Raw genomic sequence first — 6,170 nt, 5'->3', positions numbered from 1 at the left:
TCTTCTTCCAAAAACAAACCCAAAATAAACCCAGCTCTCTCTCCATCTCTAGACCTTCGACGACGCTGAACAATTGAAATTGAACAAAAACCCCAAACTCCAACCTTGAACAACTACAAGAAGAAGAAGAAGAGCCCCAAAACGACGAAGATGCCCCTTTTCTCTCTACCTTCTTCTTCTTCACACCCAAATTAATCACCATAACCACCACTGAGCTCTCTCTCCATACCCAACCACCAATCCCATTACAATCAACACTAAGCCTAAATGCCTTCATATCTTCATGAAATTACCCTTTACATTCTCAGGAAACCCACTTCATCACTTCAGATTTACTAGGCCTGATCTGGAAATACATAGTGGAGAATGAACAACTCTTTCATTCTTACGAAACTCTGCTCGTCAGCTAACTTCGGCGGCTAAAATCTCCATCTTCTGTTGCTCAGATAGTCACGACTTCTTCATAAAAGTTGTTCAAAATCGAGTCTTCTAAACTGTATTCAAATTTCATGAAAATCCAACGGTTGAATCTTCCAAAATCAAGGTAAAACCAATGACTGTTCATACAAAATTCTGTTTTGAGATGAAATGATGAATTGACTCCAATTCGTATTTACATGTCCTATTTCCTTTCAAATCCAGTCCCTCTTCGAAATGGGTCCAGTTCTTCTCTTGAGATTGAATTCAATTCATGAAGTACTCATTTCAATCTTGAGCAAGTTGAAGCCATCAAGGAGAGAGAGGCAAAAGGAGAACATATGCAATCTGGGTACCTCGCCCAGCCCAACACCAACGCCGCCCAAGCTGCCCAGCGCCCTCCGAAACCCGCCTATCTGTTCTGGGTATTTGAGTTTTTGGTAAGGTTTTTCTGGGTGAAGTGTTTTGATTCAAAATCTCATTTGGGTATTTGAGTTTTTGTGAGGTTTTCTATCAAGATCGAATTTTTGGGTTTATGTTAGTTTTGGGGCACACATTTTGATTGGAATTGGGTCCAGTGTGGTTTGGAATGAAGAAAGTGATGGGACTGTACTCGATTGAGCTCACTAAGTTGTGAATGAATCGAAAAAATTGAATTGAATTAGGTGAGGTTGGTATTTGGTATTTGTTGATGTAATGAAAGTTGCATGCAAGTAATTATAGTTCTTAATCATCGAACATGGTTTTGCTGCAGTTAACGAAATCCGGGATCTAGTGATGATTCTGGTCATGGGTATGCATATTCTCGATCTAGTGAGAAGATGCTGGAGGATGAGAGCTTCCGGATAATAGAGGGTCTTTAACCAGACGGAGATAAACAGAGGAGAGGAGAGATGTGGAAGGAGAAGAGGTAAAAAGCAAAAAGAATAAAATTAATTTAAAAAAAAAAGAGTGAATGAGGGTATAATAGACTTTTTAGGGGGGAAACGACCGCCACGTCAGCAGGATAACGGAGTTTTTGACGGTAGGGACCAATTGGGAGGAAATTGGGAGTTCATGGACTTTTTAGGTGAAATTCGAAGGTCAGGGACTGAAACGATGAAACTCTATAAGTATAGGGAGTAAATAGTATTTAACTCTTAAGTTTAAGTTAAGTGGGGTTGTCTATGATATTGAGATTTTATCATACACTCATTTTATATCTTAATGAATTAAAATTATAATTTAATTGACCCAAATTTACCACATTGACAACAAATTTATCACATTCGTTTTACAAAATTTAATTATTAGTCTAGGAATTAACTACAAGTTAGTTGGGAAATTCTATGGTAGTTGTATGTATGTGATACACTCATTTACAAATCTGACAACAATTTTGTTGTCATTGTGGTAAATAGAGTTATTTTTTGGGTAATTTTAGTTCTATTACAGGTAATTACTTCACCTATGATATTTTTACAAGTTTATGAACAAATTGTTGTTGATGTAGTAACTTAGTTCAATTATATGTAAATATGTAAAACAAATGTGATAACTTTGTTGTTAATGTTGTAAATTTGGTTCAACTAAATTGTAATTTTGGTTCAATTATATGTAAATGAGTGTATGATAAACATCCAAGTACTCTAGACAACCCCCAAGTTAGTTTATGTACTTGTCCCAAGGGGAGCATACATGGGGCACGTTCCTCATCAGTATTTCATATCTATTTGTTTGTCATGCTCTTGAATCGTCGTGTTCAAAATGTAAGCCGAAAGACCCAATTGTTTTCCATATATTCAAGCCATTTCCTCCTTTTGAGCCCGAGCATTGCTCGGTTTGGTCCGACTAATTTTCACTAAAAAAATTGCCTCACTCTACTTAGAAATTTCTTGATAACTTTGAAGTATGGTTACTTTGTTGGTAAAAACAAGAAACTAGAAAAGCTGCATTTTTTGGCAAATACAAGAAAGTAGAAAAGGTGGATTTTTTCCCAAGTTAAACCTCATTATGCTAAAAAGTTTCTTGTTGTTGCCTTAGTACGTTGGTTCTAACTTTTGGATCAGCGCTACTACAGTTGTCAGAGCCGGCCCTGGCGGTAGCTACCTGAGGCAGCGCAGCTTCTGGGCGGCCTCTGAAGCTTTGAGTTCCAGTATGCTTAGTATAATATATATCAACTTTGCGAGTTTGAAACTGGTTGGTTGTGTTAGTGCGGTGGTGATGTGGTCTTTGCTCTATCTTGGTAATTGGGGTTCGACTCCTTATGATGACTTTTGAGATATGAGTTTCTCCTTCTTTTGTTTTACATTTTCAGTTCATTTTTTTCTTTTATAATCTATAAACAGTAACATAATTTTTATTATATACTTTTTTCTTGATATTATTTTTATAATGGAAAAATGATTTTCTATAGCTATTAGAATTATTTAAACATCATGTAAGGCCACATTTTAACTATTTGCCTCAGGCCTGTACAATCTCAGGACTGGCCCTGACAGTTGTACAGAACTCTAGAGCTACATTCGATTGCACTAAATGAAAACATTGTAAATATTCCTAGCCTTCTTTAGTTGAGCTAGATTTTGATGGTTTCGTTCAAGGATAAGATAGAGTAGCTAGCCTTTGAAACATCACTCAAATTTGGTTTTGTCACTAAAAATTCAGGTGGTGCGGCTCTGAGGTTTTATTTTTTGACAAATATTGAACTTTCATTGAAATAGAAAAGAAACATACAAGCTGAAGAACAGGAAAAAGTAATGGTAGGTGAACCACTTTTTGGGTACCACCTACATCTCACTTTACATGCGCGCGGCTGATGTAGCAAAATGACCAACCTATCATAGAATTTCATTGAATTACGTGTCTGTGCCACATCAGTTGCCACGGATGGTGGGATGAAAGCAGTATCCAAAATGGTGGTTCACCTAGATTCATTCAACAGCAAAACACCCAAAGAAATAAATAAATAAACCTGCTCTATCAGACTGAAGAACAACAAACCAAGAAAATAAAAAGGGCTAAATACTAGTTAGTACCCTGTGGTTTAGGTCCAAAATCAATTCAGTCCCTGGACTTCTAATTTCATCAAAAACACCCCTGCACTTTCAATTTTGATCTAATAGGTCCAATTCGTTAATATTCTGTTATGGGTTCAAGTTATAGTTGGATTATTTGTTGAAAAACTAATTATTTTTAATAGTAGGACTCACTCCTAAATTGACTATGCAGACCACCTCGACACCACATCATAAAACATAGGCTATATATGAGCCACATTAACAAGTTAAATAACTCAATTGTCGGAAAACTAACAAATTGGACCTATTAGATCAAAATTGAAAGTGCAGGGGTGTTTTTGATGAAATTAGAAGTTCAGGGACTGAATTGATTTTGGACCTAAACCACAGGGTAGTAATTTGTATTTAGCCCAAATAAAAACAAAGCAAAAAGCCCAGATTTCAAACAAAGACATCAGAGCACAAGAAAACAAAGAAATTAACTAACTAAGTTAGAGCTGGTCCTGCATTGTGAAGGAAAAATATGAGTGAAAGAGGAATGTGGATTGTGAATCTAATCTGAAGAACATATCCCCCTACGAGTTAATCAAGCAAGTGGTGCGGCTCTGGTTTGCCATATATTTAACGTCGCCAGGTTTCAAATTTCGGTTTTGGTTTCGATTTCAGTACTTCAAATTTAAGGAAATTTTGGAGAAAGTTTCGATTTCGGTGAAAATTTTGGTTAAAAAAAATCACATTAATTGCATTAATAAAATGATTTTTTTTTCAAATTAAACTTTTACATAGGCTAAACTAACCTATAATAAACCTATTTACAATGTACCGCTCTAAAATTATACATAAATAATAGAATTGTGATATTTAATATGGACGAGTAATTAACTAGTACTGTAGTAGGTTGCTAAACTAGTGTTTTTATCTATATGTAATTATAAATGTATATTGATAATGTGAATGTGATTTACTTTTTTTTTTTTATGGCTGGAACCCAATGAGATGCTTGGCCATCACGTCTTTTTCACTAATAATTAGAAAAATACAATGGGGGACGTAATACCAAAACCCCGTGAATGAAAATGAACAAGTACAACAAAAGCAATATAAAGTATTAATAATAAGAGCTACTACGATGTGGTGGTTCGACCCATATGGTTGAACTGCTTCCATTTAGTATCATACAATACTGCTCCCAAGTACATGAATTTTGGAAATGGTTTTGGTACTTCGTCACATGTGTATTGCATGTGTGTTGATCTCTTCCCACATGCAATCCATATATCGGATATTGTGGAATTACCCAATATGGTGTTTCATTGTATGAAGCATACGGCATTTAGGACGAAGTATGATAAAAAAAAGGCCATATGTGCTTCCACCTTGTGAGCTTGATCCAATTCCGTAAGAACTTTCTGAGGTTGAACTCATTTCATGATGAGGATAATGAGAACAAAATGAGTTAGGGTTATCATTATATTGAGTTCCTATGTCCATTGAGCCAAGACTTGAAGAAAGTGATTCAGACTTATTTAGAGATAAATGGCTATCATGTCTTCCTTGTGTATCCCTAGCCCCATAATTGTATTCAAGATTTGCGCTAGGATAAGTAGTATGATCATCACTACTATATTGTTTGTAGTGCCATGATTTGCCACTCCCCCTGTCATTTCCATAATTCGCCTCACGATTAGTGTAGTCATAACTACTATTGTCATACGAGTTATCACGTCCACTACCACCATAGCCACGATGGCTGCTACCACCACCAGTATTACCACCATCACCATCATCATCATCATCATTATCAATTGATTTTTTACTAGTGCGCCTCTTGATAATTTATAACCACTTCCATCACTTTCATCAGAATGATCTCTTACTTCTTTCTTCATTACCGTATCCACATCAATTCTCATTCCACGAGCATGAGTTGCTATATTTGGATCTGGATTTCTTGCTACATCATCTAAATGTAAAGGTCGAACCCAATGGTATATTGGATCAGCAGTTTCCTTCACACCTATATCTGCAGCTATATTGAATAGGTCCAAATAACTAGTATTCGCAACTCTATCTGTTGTGGCTTTTGCATCTTGCAATTGTAACTTCATGTTGTAATAACAATACACAATTTGCTCAAGTTTGTTATGTGCCAGATGATTTCTTTGCTTCATATGGATAAGAGCAAATGTGCTTCAATTTTGCTCGCAAGCAGAAGATGATGTGGTTTGAGGTAGGATCTTCATTGCCAATTTACGATGTGTAGGTGCATCACCCCCATACATGTTCCACCACTCATATGTAGTCATTGATTTCCTCGCAGCAATGACAGCTGGTCTTCCAAATCCGTATAGTGAGTCTCTAAAGCTTATAATTTGCATGAGAAAGAATTATAAATGTTCATAAATGAAAATAACAATTAATCAGATATAGAAAATTTACCTCATTTCCGAATTGTGCAATGCTTATGGAGTTTGGGTCTAACTTTGCAAAAACTGAGTGAATGGCATCTAGTAGCTCTGGATCATCACGTACCAATTCCTTCACTATACTGGAACATTGGATTCAAATAATGAGCTACTGCATGTAATTGATGACACAATTGCTTAAACCATCTATCGTCCATGATTTTTCTGACCCAAACTATATTCCTGATTTCTTCCAACTTTGTTCTCGCCTTCTTAAATAAATCATACAACATTGGCATTGTCGAGTTAACCTCTATGTCAACTATTCGAAGAACACCGTATAATGGCT

At 36.0% G+C, this 6,170-nt stretch overlaps 1 long non-coding RNA gene across 1 annotated transcript; it reads left to right on the top strand.

Moving 5' to 3' along the window:
• On the top strand, window positions 1-2,815 carry LOC133733358 (uncharacterized). Its single transcript, XR_009857646.1, has 3 exons — window positions 1-544; window positions 643-1,082; window positions 1,172-2,815. It is a non-coding gene; the product is annotated as an uncharacterized LOC133733358 (long non-coding RNA).
• The last annotated feature ends 3,355 nt before the right edge of the window (window positions 2,816-6,170 follow it).

The sequence above is a fragment of the Rosa rugosa genome, chromosome 2, assembly GCF_958449725.1.
Source record: "Rosa rugosa chromosome 2, drRosRugo1.1, whole genome shotgun sequence".
In the NCBI taxonomy this organism is placed as follows: Eukaryota; Viridiplantae; Streptophyta; class Magnoliopsida; order Rosales; family Rosaceae; genus Rosa; species Rosa rugosa.
This window is presented reverse-complemented; position numbering and strand designations above follow the sequence as displayed.